Raw genomic sequence first — 16605 nt, 5'->3', positions numbered from 1 at the left:
TGCTACAGGAAGAATTTTGGTAAATATGTACATTATGCTTATGTGTATGACAAGAAATTCATTATCATTTATTAGCTGAGAGAGTAGGAGTGGAGAACTATACAGGAGTTTAAAAAGGCAACAACAGGAAAAGGGAACAAATGAGTAATTCAAAGTAGAAGAATCAATAATTAAACTGGAGAATGAGGGGAAACTAAAGGTAGTCGGGAAATCATAATTCCACTGCATCCCATTTCCCCAAACACAATTGGCCATTGTTGCTGGTTCTTTTCACCCTCAACACTTTCTATGTGAAAAACCAAGAGAGAAAGAACTACATTAAGGAGAGAAAACTAACAGAGAGCAAGAGAAAGCAACACAAGCACAGAGAAGCAGATGAAAAAAGATACAATAAACAGAACCAACTGAAAGGAGTTTGCACTCTCTAATTATTAATAATGAGTTTGTTATATACATTGTACATATACCTGAAATTCTTACTTTCTGCAATCGAACATGTACTTATGAAAAGTAACTATAATAGTAAACATTTAACTGAATTAAGCATGACAATAAATGCACAAGATTGATAACATTTGCAATAATCCTAGTGCAAAAGGGTGACTTGCAATAGAGCAGTCATTTTGCAAGGTAACTCTATGGAAGAAGATAAATAAATTGTCTGTGCAGAATGCTAAGTTGGTAAGTTTTAAGCCCCTTTCCCACTTGCAAGTGGTCCCAGAAATTATCAGCTCATCAGCGTAGAAAAAGGTCTGGTATCAAATGAAAATCTTCTCAACGTCAGCATGAGATTACATTATCTCACGTCGGGGACAGACTTCCTCGACCCCAAGTGCAATACCCAGTGTCTGCGACGTCAGCATTGCAATCAGGCAAGTATAGAATGGGCAATTACTCTCTGAGATAGAAATGACCCATTTTTGCATAAGTGCAGTAACGTGAAGGAAAAAAAATTCAAATGAAGGTATAAGCGTTACCATGGGAAAATCACAGAGGGAGAGAGAGGAAATAGATAGCAATAGCGGACAATTTTTAAACAGTCTGGGAATCGCTATAGCATACAATTTACAAAGACCATGGGAAAAAGCGATGGAGGACCTGACTTCCCAGAATACTGTGCAGCAGAGAAACCCCTCCATGAGTGCTCCATGCATGCAGCCATGCATACAGCCCTTTCTCTGCTGCACGGCATTCTGGGAAGGCAGGTCTGCCATCACTCTTTCCCCACAGTAGTTATAAATTGTGCGCCACAGTGCTACCAACTTTCCCACACTGTATAAATTGTAAACAATAGTGCTAACGACTTTCCCGCGCTGTATAAATTGTGCACAATAGCACTACCAACTTTCCCATGCTGTTTAAAAATTGTCTGCTATTGCTATCACTTTCCCACAGTCCCTTATAAAGGTTTATATAGGGCAGCACAACAACAACAGGGGCTGAAGGGCTCATACTGTTCTGTATATAATTCTTAATTTGCTATAATTAGGCACGATTAATTTTGTTCAAATATAGATCATAATACATTGATCAGGATTTAGGGTAGGTCTGCCATCGCTCAATGCATCATGGTGTCACCGGTAGAAGGTAGAACAGTTCTAACCCTGGGGATAACTCCTTGCAAGTGTGAAGGTGTGCAGGGTCCCAGTTAAGGGTGGTCAAGTGTGAACAGCAAAAATGTCATTCCTATCCCAGGACACTGAACAGTCGATTTAGTGAGACACAAGTGTAAAGGGGGCTTTAGACATCAACAGTACTGTGCTACGAATTGGAGGATAACAAGGTAACATAAAAAAAATAAATTTTAAGAAAACAGGAATACAAAAGAGTAACAAATTATGCAATTGCAATGCTGAAGTCACAAGTGAACAGAATATAACTACCGACTTGAAGGATTTTAATTTATTTCATATTTACAATAACTGAAGTGCCAGAGGAGGGGTGGAAGGGGGTGATTGAAGATAAATATAGTATTTCCAGCTATAGTCCTTCTTGTATCATATCTTTCTTCTTTGGCTTGGCTTCGCGGACGAAGATTTATGGATCACACTGTCATACTGATTAAAGTAATTCCTCAAAAAAATTAGTAAATTTAGTGGCTAAGTGGAGAATTAAACAAACCTACACTTTCAAAGAATTCCCCAAATGTTCTATTTATTGTTGATTTTCTCTGAATTATTTGTTTCATATACATATGATGACTGCTTTCACGTTCATGTCTTGCTTTCAATGACAGGATATAATTAAAGTGTCTTAATGAGTTTCCATCCTTCTAAATAACTGCATTTCAAATAATATTTTAAATTAAGAATATAATTTAATCATCAAGAATTATTAATTGTAAGCTAAGTGAAATGAATAATAAAAAATACGCATATTAACTAAATAAAATTTACCACACTTAAATGATATGAGAGACATGAATCAAGGCAAAAATATAATGCTGCAATACACAAAAGTGTCAGAGAAGTGTCTCCCTCATAAACTCATCCCTTCCCTTCCCACCAATTCCCTCCTTGGCCCCCATCCTGTGACTGCAAGATATGCTATACTTGCAACTACACCTCCTCCAAACAGTCCTTTCAAGTGAAGCAACATTTCATTTGTGAATCTGCAGGGGACATTTATCATATCCAGTGTTCCAATGCATCCTCCTCTACACTGTGGAGATTGGACACAGACATTTTTCATTGAGCACCTTCACTCTGTCTGCTGCAAAAGTAAAGATCTCCCAGTGGCCAACCGTTTTAATTCTGCACACCATTACCACAGTGGCATATCTGTCCATGGCTTCACTCAATGCCAAAATGATGCCATCCACAAATTGAAAAAATAACTTGTATTCCATCTCAGCAGTCTCCAACAAAATGGCATTATTATCGACCTCCAATTTCCATCAACTCCCTCCCCATTCTCTTTCCCGAGCTACCCATCGCTCAGCCCTCTCCGTCACCTCAGCTTCTTTCTCCGTTACCCTCCCACCTGTATCCACATCAACTCTTATTTGTTAACCTGTGCTCAGCCCCCTTCCTCCCTACCCCCTCCTCAACTTTTTATTCAGGCATCTAACTGTTATCTAGATTTCCAATGAAGGGCTCAATTGGGAAGTCTTGATTGCCTTTTAATTACTATGGATATTGCATGACCTGCTGAATTTCTCCATCACTTCCATGTGTTGCACTTTTTTAAAACCTCAAAAATAAAATGCTTTTACTTATTTAAATGGAAAATTACCAGATCTGGGTTTTTTTTGCAAAATTACAATATTTTTTGCAATAGTATTCAAGGATATAATGACTCACAAGTGTTGAGATTATCAGTTAACAATATTACTTCAGCCAATGACCCACAGTGCCTCATCACCTATTTGGACTCTATCCTCGTTATGACAAGATCATGCAATGGAGCACCACAATGTGTGAAAGCATTACGTCTCTCCAAAATAACTGTGGCTGTCACTCCTCTAACAATGCTGTAATGAATAGATGTATCAGGAAAAGCAACACAGTGAGGGTAAAGTTGCATAGGTTTATTTCTCATGTCAGTTCACTGATAGCTAAATGTTAATCTAGTGAGGCAATTAACTTCCTGAAAACTTAGCATTCTCCTTCTTAAATGAAGGGCAAGCTGGCAGGAACAGCATATCCTAATTGAGGAGGATTATTAAACTCTGGGTGGTGGGTTAAAACAAGTCCCTCAAGAAGTACAAGATGTAGTTCACTGAAGAGAGAAATTAGAAAGGCAAAAAAAGAATTTGTGGCTTTGGCAGATAAGGTGAAAGATAATCCCAAGTCATTCTGCAAGTCTTCTTTGGCTTGGCTTCGCGGACGAAGATTTATGTAGGGGTAACGTCCACGTAAGCTGCAGGTTCGTTTGTGGCTGACAAGTCCGATGCGGGACAGGCAGACAAGGTTGCAGCGGTTGCAAGGGAAAATTTGTTGGTTGGGGTTGGGTGTTGCGATTTTCCTCCTTTGTCTTTTGTCAGTGAGGTGGGCTCTGCGGTCTTCTTCAAAGAAGGTTGCTGCTCGCCCGAACTGTGAGGTGCCAAGATGCACGGTTTGAGGCGATATCAGCCCACTGGCGGTGGTCAATGTGGCAGGCACCAAGAGATTTCTTTAGGCAGTCCTTGTACCTCTTCTTTGGTGCACCTCTGTCACGGTGGCCAGTGGAGAGCTCGCCATATAACACGATCTTGGGAAGGCGGTGGTCCTCCATTCTGGAGACATGACCTACCAGGCACAGTTGGATCTTCAGCAGCGTGGATTCGATGCTGTCGGCCTCTGCCATCTCGAGTACTTCGATGTTGGAGATGAAGTCGCTCCAATGAATGTTGAGGATGGAGCGGAGACAATGCTGGTGGAAGCGTTCTAGGAGCCGTAGGTGATGCCGGTAGAGGACTGTAATGGAAAATTCTAACCTGTTTTTTTAATTTGCTGCTCTTGGTTTTGCAAGGCTGAGAACCTGCTTGTGTTTTAGAATCAGCAGACACAAGCTAAATTCCACCGAGGGGCCAGAGATGCTGTTATCTGAAGAAAGGACATTTAATCTTCCTGCTTCTTTTGATCACAGACTGTCAGAGGCCTAGCCTTGATGCATAATAAACCATTGTATTCAAAGTGATAAGCTGAAAATTATGTTACTAGTTAGAAACCTAATATGCTAGCTTGCTTGCTTATCTTTCTTGCTGTGCTGGGAATAGGTGCTTGGGTAAGCAGTTTTTGGGTAATATAAGCCATGGTCCCACTGCTGAAGAGAGAGACTCTCCGAGAAGTGGAAACATCTCTCTGCAAAAAGAAGAACTTCTAGGGTCCAGCCAATGTCCCGGTCAGGGGAGGTGGAGAAACTGCTACCGGCGCCCTGACAACCTACTACAAGTGTGCAGTCGTTGCCTCGCTTCGGCAGTTGGGACCAGTCCAAGCGTTGATAAGTATAGTTGGGAAGGGCTTGCATATTGTAGTGTGATTCAGAGCTGAACAGGAGTGTGGGTATGACAACGGCTCTGTATACGCTAATCTTTGTGAGGTTTTTCAGTCGGTTGTTTTTCCAGACTCTTTTGTGTAGTCTTCCAAAGGCGCTATTTGTCTATCTCGTTGTCGATCCTTGCATCCAATGAAATGGTGCAGCCGAGATAGGTAAACTGGTTGACCGTTTTGAGATTTGTGTGCCCGATGGAGATGTGGGGGGCTGGTAGTCATGGTGGGGAGCTGGCTGATGGAGGACCTCAGTTTTCTTCAGGCTGACTTCCAGGCCAAACATTTTGGCAGTTTCCACAAAACAGGACGTCAAGTGCTGAAGAGCTGGCTCTGAATGGGCAACTAAAGCGGCATCATCTGCAAAGAGTAGTTCACGGACAAGTTGCTCTTGTGTCTTGGTGTGAGCTTGCAGGCGCCTCAGATTGAAGAGACTGCCATCCGTGCGGTACCGGATGTAAACACCGTCTTCATTGTTGAGGTCTTTCGTGGCTTGTTTCAGCATCATGCTGAAGAAGATTGAAAAGAGGGTTGGTGCGAGAACACAGCCTTGCTTCACGCCATTGTTAATGGAGAAGGGTTCAGAGAGCTCATTGCTGTATCTGACCCCACCTTGTTGGTTTTCGTGGAGTTGGATAACCATGTTGAGGAACTTTGGAGGGCATCCGAGGCGCTCTAGTATTTGCCAAAGCCCTTTCCTGCTCATGGTGTCGAAGGCTTTGGTGAGGTCAACAAAGGTGATGTAGAGTCCTTTGCAAAAGGTAACATGGATAAAACAAGACCCTTAAGGAATCAATGTCATCTATGTGTGGAGCCACATGAGGAGGAGAAGGTGTAGACAATAGATGCTGGAGTAGGCCTTCGAGCCAGCACTGCCATTTATCAGATCATGGCTGTTCTTTCCCTTTCAATAACCAATCCCAGCCTTATCCCCATAACCCTCAACTCCCCTGCCCACGAGCCTTATCCAACTCTCTCGTAAATCTATCCAACGAATCCACCCCCACTACTCTTTGTGGCAATGTATACACAGATCCACAACTCTCTGGGTCATTTCTGTGTTAAATGGCCTTCCCTGTATTCTTAAACTATGCCCTCTGGTCCTAGTCCCATCCATCATTGGGAACATGTGCTCTGATTTCACCCTGTCAAGCCCTTTGATAATCCTAAATACCTCAATCATGTCTCCCCTCATCCTTCTAAACTCTATCGCATATAATCTAAGTCTTTCTAACCTATCTGCATATGACAATCCTGCCATCCTGGGAACTAACCTTGTAAACCTGTGCTGCACTCCTTCTATAGCAAGTATGTCCTTGCTTAAAATGGGGACCAGAACTGGACACAATACTCCAGGTGATGTCTCACCAGGGCCCTGTACATCTGCAGACGGGCTTCTCTATTCATATATTCCAAACCACTCTTTATGAAAGTCAACATTCTGTTCACCTTCTTCATCGCTTGCTCAATCGCTTGCTAGTTTTCAATGACTGGTGAACAAGTACGCCTGTCCCCTTCTCCAAGTCATCAATGTAAATGATGAACAGTTGTGGGCCTAACACTGACCCTTGCGGCACCCCACTTACCACTCTCTGCCAACCTGAAAAACTCCCACTTATCCCAACTCTGCCTCCTGTCAGACAACCAATTTTCAATCCAGGCCAATATACTTCCCTGGACTCCACTTTCCTGTAACTTACTGATAAGTCTCTTGTGAGGCACCTTATCAAACGCTTTCTGGAAATCCAAATATACATCAACCTGTTCCCCTCTATGCATCGCACCCATTATATCCTCAAAGAATCCTAACAAGTTTGTCAAACAAGATCTTCCCTTTCTAAAACCATGCTGCGTCTGCCTGATTGAACCCTTACGTTCCAAAAGTTTCACTATTTCATCTTTAATGATGGCTTCAAGCATTTTTCCAACTACAGATGTCAAGCCAATTGGCCGATAATTTCCAGTCTTCTGCCTACATCCCTTCTTAAAAAGTGGCGTGACATTTGCTGTCTTCCAGTTCCTTCAGAACCCTTGGATGCATATCATCAGGACCAGGTGATTTGTCTGGCTTTAGTCCCATTAGTTTCTCCATCACTACTTCCTTTGTAACAACTATTTTATCAAGGCCCTCCCCAACATTCACATCATTAACTCCGCACTTGGCCATGCTGGACGTGTCTTCCACCGTGAAGACTGACACAAAATATTTGTTCAATGCCTCGGCCATTTCCTCATTTTTTGCTACCAGTTTTCCTTTCTCATCCTCTAAGGATCCTATGTTAACTCTGGCCAACTTCTTCCATTTTATATATTTATAAAATTTTTTGCTTTCTGTTTTTATATTTTGTGCCAATTTACTTTCATAATCCTTTTTCCCATTTCTTATTATCCACTTTGTAACCCCTCGTCTCTTAAAGTTATCCTAATCTTCCAGTTTCCCACTGTACTTTGCAGCTTCGTACACCTGCGCCTTCAATTTTATACTCTCCTTTATTTCCTTTGTTAACCACGGTTGATTTTTCCCTCTCTTGCTGCCCTTTTTCCTGACCGGAATATATTTTTGTTGAGCATTACAAAATATTTCTTTGAAAATCTTCCACTGTTCCTCAACTGTTTCTCAAATGTGGTGTAGCCAAGTTTGCGGATGACACCAAATTGAGTGGAAGAGCAAATTGTAATGAGGATGTGGAGAGTCTGCAGAGGGATATAGTTAAGCTGGATGAGTGGGCAAAGGTCTGGCAGATGGAGTACAATGTTAGTAAGTGTGAGGTTATCAACTTTGGCAAGAAAAATAAAAGAGCTGAATATTATTTAAAGGGTGAAAAACTACAGCATGCTGTTGTGCAGAGGGACTTGGGAGTGCTTGTGCATGAATCGCAAAAAGTTAGGTTGCAGGTGCAGCAGGTTATTAAGAAGGCAAATGGAATGTTGGCCTTCATTGCTAGAAGAACTGAATTCAGGAGTAGGGAGGTAATGTTGCAACTGTATAAGGTACTGGTGAGACCGCACCTGGAGTACTGTGTCCAGTTCTGGTCTCCATATTTGAAGAAGGACGGTCCAGAGGAGGTTTACTAGGTTGATCCCTGGGATGAAGGGGTTGACTTATGATGAAAGATTAAATCGTTTAGGATTGTATTTGCTCGAGTTCAGAAGAATGAGAGGAGATCTTATAGAAACATATAGAATTATGAAGGGTATGGATAGGATAGATGTAGGAAGGTTTTTTGAGCTGGCCGGGGAAACTAAAATGAGAGGACACAGTCTCAAGATTCAGGGGAGTAGATTTAGGAGAGATAAGGAAAAATAGTTTTTCCCAGAGTAGTGAATGTTTGGAATTCTCTAACCAGGGAAGTGGTTGAGGCTGCTTCATTAAACATATTTAAAATTCGGTTAGATAAATTTTTACATGATAGAGGAATTAGGGGATATGGGGAGAAGGCAGGTAGGTGGAGTTAGGTCATAAATTAGATCAGCCATGATCTTATTTAATGGCGGAGCAGGCTCGATGGGCCATTTTTGGCCTACTCCTGTTCCTACTTCCTATGTTCCTATGTTCCTGATCCCTTTGCGTTACCCCACTCCCTACTTTAACACCATTTAAATAATATTCTGCTCTCTTGTTTCTGCCTCCAAATGGACAACATCGCATTTACTCACATTAAACTTCATCTGCCATCTTTCCGCCCACTTCCCCAAACTATCCAAGTCCCCTTGCAATTTCCTGACATCCTCCTCGCTCTTTACACTACCACCCAGTTTACTGTCATCTGCGAATTTGCTTATATAGTTATTTATCCCTCATCCAAATCATTTACATAAATGATAAACAACTGAGGGCCCAACACTGACCCCTGCAGGACCCCAGTTGTCACATCCTGCCATACAGAAAATGACCTGTTTATCCCAACCCTTTTCCTATTTCTCAACCAATTATCCATCCATGACAGCACCCTAACCCTGATACCATGCTCCTTGATTTTGCAAACTTGCCTCCTGTGTTGGACTTTATCGAAGGCTTTCTGAAAGTCCAAGTACACCACATCCACTGGCTCTCCTGAGTCCACCCTCCTTGTTATGTCCTCAAAAAATTCCTGATTAGTCGAGCAAGATTTTCCTTTAATGAACCCATGCTGACTAGCACTGATACTATTATTCCTTCCTAAGTTCTGCTATTTCTCCTTTAATGACAGATTCCAATATCTTCCCCACTACCGACATCAGGCTGACCCGCCTATAATTTCCCATATTTTCCCTTCTTAAAAAGTGGTACAACATCAGCCACTCTCTAGTCTGCAGGCACTTCCCCGAAATCTAAAGAACTTTGGAAAATGTCAACCAGTGCTTCCACAATTTCCAGAGCAACCTTTCTAAGCACCCTGGGATGCAGCCCATCAGGCCCAGGGGACTTAGCAGGCCTCAGTTCTAACAATTTGCTCACAACCACCTACTTCTGGATCTGAATATCCATCAAATTCTTGGTTTCCTTCGATACTGGTTTCTTAGGTTGTTTTTAACTAGGAGACATTAAGTCGACAGCTTTAAGACTGAAATTGAATATGTATCAAATTGAATTTTTGCGTTTGTCATTAGCGGTTTCTTAAAAAAATACCCAAGAGTAATAGAGAAATATCACAAACCTTCTTTATATTTATGTATCCCCAGCACCTATTTTAAAGAATGTCTACTAAATAATAGTAAAAAGTTGTGACACATTTTGTTAAATTCATCAATGATATTCATAATCGAACACTACAACACCATACAATGACAGGGTTGCCACTGAAGGTACACAATGATGCTCACCGTGGTGCTGTTGACAAAAATATGCCATGGAAGAGGCATGGACCAATCTGTGCACCACAATCTGAATGCAATGTACTAGGCTGTAATTTTATACTCTCATATTCTGCCTTTATTATATCTTTATATTCCTTAATTGCTCACCTGCAGTAAAACAATGAATAAAACATATTTATTTCATTAGGTTATTGGATGTCATACTTCTCCATCAACTGAAGTTTGGAAACTGAGAAATCAGAGACTCAAGAACCCAAAAAAAATTCACCATGACTAAACCTGTTGATTCTTATTAAAGTTAATGATTTTCCTTTAATATGGTTTCTTTACATAAAGGTCTAATATTTCAATTGAAATTGAATGTGGGGGAAAAAAGCTGCATTCTCCGCATAACCTCAGCATTTGATTCAGAATCAATTCTCTGAGGAGATCTATGAAGGATTCCAGCATCAGTAGATTATGCAATATTAATCTTTAAAGAATACATGAGCATTTATTTAATGCACTGTTGATTTAAGATCAATAATAATCAAAATAATAATGAAAAGTTAGTATTTAATTTTTTCCTGAGTCAAGTAATGATTGGGTTAAATAAAATATGTAGGACAATTTGCGATTTAACTATATAACCACATAACTACTTATAGCACAGAACAGGCCAGTTCGGCCCTACTAGTCCATGCCATAACAAATCCCCACCCTCCTAGTCCCACTGACCAGAACCCAGTCCATACCCCTCCAGTCCTCTCCTCTCCATGTAACTATCCAGTCTTTCCTTAAATGTAACCAATGATCCTGCCTCAACCACGTCTGCCGGAAGCTCATTCCACATCCCTACCACCCTTTGCGTAAAGAAATTTCCCCTCATGTTCCCCTTATAATTTTCCCCCTTCAATCTTAAACCATGCCCTATAGTTTGAATCTCCTCCACTCTTAATTGAAAAAGGCTATCCACATTTACTCTGTCTGTCCCTTTTAAAATCTTAAACACCTCTATCAAGTCCCCCCTCAATTTTCTACGGTCCAGAGAAAAAAGCCCCAGTCTGCACAACCTTTCCCTGTAACTCAAACCTTGAAATCCTGTCAACATTCTCGTGAACCTTCTCTGCACTCTCTCTATTTTGTTTATATCTTTCCTATAATTTGGTGACCAAAACTGTAAACAGTACTCCAAATTTGGCCTCACCAATGCCTTGTACAATTTCATCATAACCTCCCTACTCTTGAATTCAATACTCCGATTTATGAAGGCCAACATTCCAAATGCCTTCTTCACCACACCATCTACCTGAGTATCAGACTTGAGGGTACTATTTACCATCACTCCTAAATCCCTTTGTTGCTTTGCACATCTCAATAGCCTACCATTTAATGAACATGACCTATTTAGATTTGCCTTTCCAAAATGTAACACCTCACACTTATCTGTATTAAATTCCATCAGCCATTTCTCAGCCCACACCTCCAGCCTTCCTAAATCATCTTTTAATCTACAGTAATCTTCCTCACTGTCCACCACACACCAATCTTTGTATCATCCGCAAACTTGCTTATCCAATTCTCCACCCCTACTTCCAGATCGTTAATATATATAACAAACGATAGTGGACCCAGGACCGATCCCTAAGGAACTCCACTAGTCACCGGCTAGTGTATAGATTTAAACAATCTATACAAATATTTCTATCCGTTCACGTTGGCAATCATAGCTGCTAGATGGAAGAATGAATAGTTATCAAAGGTTAGGCAATGAATAAAATGAGGTGACAATCAGGTGACATACAAGAGGGCAAGAATTATTTGTTTCTCATGAATAGCTGGACAAACTTCATGTAAACACATTGTATTCTATAAGTATAAACTACAAATAGTTCTGATGGGATGCATTTTGCAATTAGCCATCTATAATTGTATCCACGCAGACAACCAACAGTTCGATTAAAAACACTGCAGCACTGGTATAAATAATGTGGCATGTTATGAATTGATGACTCATCAATAATTGACCTCTAAATTTTACTGTACTGTTCACTTTGAGGAATAGAAAAATGCTCAATGATTAAAACAGTGGTTATAAATATGATTAGCACTAGCTATCTGCCTCTCTATTACAATCTGGAAGATGTAATTTCTCCAAAAAAGGATGTACATAACATTCTATCTCACAAAATGTCCTCTTTTTACAGAAAAAAAACTTAAAAAGATCAAGTGATTTTAGAGTTGTGAAGTACATCACCTGGAATGTCAGAACAACAAGCTTTGATTAAAGGTAAATTACAACTTTTCTAAATAATTTGCTTATAGTGGCATGTGAAAGGAAAATATTTGACCAGGTTTGTGAAATTAGGCTTTTTTTGAAATTGGAAGTGTCATTTTGAATAAGATGGCAATTCAGCAATTACTGTTCAGTTTACACATGGATTAAAACAGACAGATGCCGGCCCATTGACCATCCTTTAGTATAAGCTTCAAAAGTTCCAGTGACACATTATATTTAAACTTACAATGACTGCACTAAAGCACATTTTTATACTTTATACAGTATATAGGATCCCAAATTACAAAATACCCAATATGGAATTCCAACTGTACACAAATTTTTCCACACATTTTAAGCATTTTTCAAGACGGCTATATCTTTATAATATTCATTGATGAAAACAATATAGTTCCATTAAATTAATTATGGATAGCATTGTGGCTATTATTGAATGTAATGAAAGAATTAAAGCGCATGTATGGTAGAACAATAATGGGAAACATCTAAACGTAAACCAATTCATCTGGAAGTTAGAAACAGACAGTTCTCAGGAGCAGAAACCTAATAGCCTCATTACGCCTCAGATTGTCTGATCTCAGAAGCTAAGCAGACTCAGGTCTGGTCAGTACCTGGCAGGGAGAATGCTTAGGAACACCAGGTGCTGTAGGTTTCTGTGAGGGGCGCTGGACAAAGTGGTGACTCTCTAAAGAATTTCATGTATGTTACATCCAAATGTATCATAACATGACAATAATTAAACCTTTATCTTTACCTTACATTAACTGGATCATGGGATCTGTGTGCAGTGCAGATGAAAGTTGGAAATGCAAACAGCTTTTACTTGCATTTTAGATTCTAGTCTCAAACCCATGATGTCAGGTAAGAGCCATACATGATAAACTTCAGATCACTGAGAGCCACAAGACATGAAAAAAATTACATATATGTTTTTACTCTTACATGCATATTTTGATTTTTTTAAATTACATAAACTAAGAAATACATGTATGTAATAATATTTATACAGTTATGTCATTTTTAAACTGCTCATTTGTGTTCGTTATGATAATCAAAATATACACATATACTCATGTAATAGTCGGATTTTGTGGACCAATTTTTGGGGTAAAATTTAGAGGTTTATTACATGCACAACTTTTGACCATGCAGTAAGTATTTGCGTCGCTTGAGGCATCTGGAACTTAGATGGGCAACCAATAGGGACCAGGTGGTAAATAAATCCAAGTTCAAGATGTGAACAACTCCGATGGGTGGGTAGGCAGACTGAACCACGGCAAGTGTGTGCGATCATGATGTCGGGAGCTTCAGGGGGCAGGCAGCTGGCACGAGAGTCCATGATTGGGGCATTGGGAGCTCGGGCAGGCGAGTGGTCGGGGTGTTGGGAGTCCCAAGCAGGTGGACAGCCAGGCACCCTGGAGGGTGGGTGGATAGGAGGCCAGGAAGTCTGGAAACCCCAGAGAGCAAGCGGCCGGGGAGTCTGAAAGCCCTGGAGAGCAAGTGGCCAGAGCGCCAGGAGCCCTGATGAGAAGTCAGCCTGTATTACCCTTAAACGCCTCTAATTCCACTGTTCACAACACAGCCACACATGCCACAATCATGCAATCGCAAGCCACACCCACTAAAAGTACTCAGCCAAAATACCTCCATGAGCCGCACATTCATATTGAAAACCTGCATGTTGCTCGCGAGCCGCAGTTTGGCCACCCTGCACTACATCATTAAATCATGTTCACCCAGACATGCTACAGGGCAAAAGGCTCAAAACAATCATTTGTTGTTCTGTATGCAAAAATAAAATGTTATTCTAGGAACCCAATTGATGTAAAAGCATTTGAAATTATGCAAATTTAATATACATTTATTGATAGAACATTATTGACATTTATAATTGATCTAAACAGAAAGCAGTGTTGAGATGAGACATTCCAAACTTTCAGTCAAAATTACTATTCAGTATAAACTGAGAAACAATAATTAGAAATGCATTTTATAACTTACATCAAGATTCAAGCGAAGTATTCAATATTCTAATTATATACAAATGATAAAATCCCTAATGGATTAGAATATATTTTTGTAGTTTGAAGGAATCTATGGAAAACTAAACAAAGGCACTACCTGTACTGAATTTTTTTTGTCCTAATTCATTAGAAAATGGTGCAATACAGTAATAGACAACTAACATTACACTTATTTTCAGACAGAAAACAGAACACAACCAGAGGACTATTGATCAGTCAAGTTGTCAATAGCAGCATGAAAAAGAAATTTTTGAAAAAAGATATTTGGAAGCTAAATGTACAAGAAAAAATGAGCAGGGAATTGAAGAGTTTTGAAGAGTAGAAAAAGATAATATGTATGTATATTCTCAGGACCGTCAAGAGAGCACAACACCGCTACTTTCTAAGCAGAGGGAGGACATTTGTATGCCCCCCCTTCTTTTAACTGCAACAAGTGCAGTATACTTGCTGGGTGCATCACAGCATGGTGAGCCGCTCAGAAGCTCCAAAAGACAGTCAATGTATCTCTAATAATGAAAATACCTCTCCCCTCCATGAATTCCATCTACATCTCCCACTGTCTAGGAAAGGCAGCCAACATACTGAGGACCTATCACAGCCTGAACACTCACTCTTCTCCCATGGAAGAGAAGGCTTAAGAAAATGTGAAAGCATGCATGAGCAGGGTTTGTTTTTTTTCTCTGCAGCCATGTGGTTCCTAAATGAACACCACAACAGTGCCACCATGCTACCCATTCATGATGCCAATTATCTTTTTATTGTAATCCTATACACTGTAATTTGTGCTCTCTGCACGGATACATATTAGAGATAGCCTGCTCGTTGGTTCACATAGGTGTACTCGGCATCTTGTGACAAATAAACTTACTTGTGCTTGGCCCAGGTCATGTTGACTATTGGAGATGTTTATTCCTAAGAACTTGACTTTATCTGCTTGTTCCACCTCAGCACCCTTGATGTGTACAAGTATGGTCTCTGCCCAATCTCACGAGGTCAATTATCATCGCCTTCATCTAATGACGGGTGGGGAGGGGGGGAGAAGAGAGAGAGAGCACGAACCATGCCACTACACTTACAATCTCTTTGCATACTGCAGTCAATTCTAAGATGGAGTTAAAATAATATTTGACTGTACAGTGTTGAGGGAGTATCATCAGGAACTGAGTATTCATCCTTGAAGAGCACCGGTGTAGCATATGATCATGAAGCTGCTGTTACCCATCTTCAACTACATTCTGCTGCTCAAAAAGTAAAAAATCCAATTGCAGAAGTGGGAACTGAGGCCTAGATTCTGAAATTTGGAAATGTTTTGCTTGGGTCTATGGAAAAGACATATCTGAAATCTGTGAGCAGTAGTCTTGCATGGGCATTCTTAGAATCCCGAAGTTTCAGGGTTGAGTGTACAGACAGGAGGATTTGCCATGGATCAGTTTGGATTGTTGTCACATTGAAGTATGTCAAGGCTGACTGGTAAGCTTAAGACAATGTGAGCCATAACCAACCTCTCAAATCACTTTACAATCGTGATTGTCAGAGCCACCAGTCAATCATTTAGGACTGTGACGGCACTTTTCTTCAGTATTGGTATGGTGGTAGCCATTTTTTTTTAAATATTTTAGTTACAAATTGTAAACCACAACAGTAAATACATTTCACTCAATAAAGAATTTCAAAAATATTACGTGGTATACAAAAGACACCCCCCCTTCCCCAAACTCCCAAAAAAAAGGAAAAGAAAGTAGAAATATATATATATATATATATATATATATATATATATCTCATACAATTTCAATACTGGAGGTTACCAAGAAATGAGGTCTTCAGAGAGTCTATTAAACTTTCATACCCACATTTTGCAAATATGGCCACCATATTTTCCATAATACGATATTTATTTTGTAAACTATAAGTAATCTTCTCAAGTCGCATGCAGCTACGAAGTTCCACATGCCATCTTCCATCCATAAGCCTATGTCCGATTTTCCAAGTTATTGCTATACACTTCCTAGAAACTGCTAAAGCAATTTGTAAAAATTCAATTTGGAATATAGTTAGTTTCAATTTGGGTCTTATAGCCCTAATATTACCCAACAAAAATAGCATCAGATCTTGTGGGAATTTAACCCCTATTAGTCGTTCCAAAAAATTTCCAACTTCCAACCAGAAATGTTCAACTTTAGGACATTTCTAAGTAGAATGCAAAAATCCAATTTCTTATCCACACCTAAAATAAAAATCTGATAATGTAGGGTTCAATCTTTTTTTAATTTTTGATGAGTCAAATATAACTGAAGCAATAAAATCATATTGAACAAACCTATATCTAACGTTAATAATTTTTATCATATTATCTCTACATATTCCATCCAGTCTTTCTCATCTATTTGTCTATTTAAATCCACTTCCCATCTTAAGCTTTCTTTTAAAGTAAATTATATATTACAGAGATGAATTTACTTACATTAATATTACAAATCAGTAATTCAATTCAGCAATTCTGGCTGGATAATGTCAAACTCTGACCTCTTTTATC

At 39.8% G+C, this 16605-nt stretch overlaps 1 protein-coding gene and 1 long non-coding RNA gene across 9 annotated transcripts in view; one reads left to right on the top strand and one right to left on the bottom strand.

Moving 5' to 3' along the window:
- LOC138741621 (PHD finger protein 21A-like) overlaps positions 1-16605 on the bottom strand; it is a 357755-nt gene that overhangs the window by 194564 nt on the left and 146586 nt on the right. The window contains exon 2 of one of the 8 annotated variants that reach the window (XM_069895992.1): positions 14938-15082. The exons of the other annotated variants lie outside the window; for them this stretch is intronic. The gene's annotated coding sequence lies outside the window, so the exon portion shown is untranslated. The remainder of the gene's footprint in view (positions 1-14937; positions 15083-16605) is intronic. 8 annotated transcript variants of the gene reach the window in all.
- On the top strand, positions 4771-15078 carry LOC138741733 (uncharacterized). The gene is made up of 3 exons (XR_011343720.1): positions 4771-4927; positions 11954-12036; positions 14249-15078. It is a non-coding gene; the product is annotated as an uncharacterized lncRNA (long non-coding RNA).

This window comes from Narcine bancroftii, chromosome 1 (genome assembly GCF_036971445.1).
Source record: "Narcine bancroftii isolate sNarBan1 chromosome 1, sNarBan1.hap1, whole genome shotgun sequence".
Lineage (NCBI taxonomy): Eukaryota > Metazoa > Chordata > Chondrichthyes > Torpediniformes > Narcinidae > Narcine > Narcine bancroftii.
The sequence above is the reverse complement of the archived record's forward strand: the minus strand, read 5'-3'. Positions and strand labels throughout refer to the sequence as shown.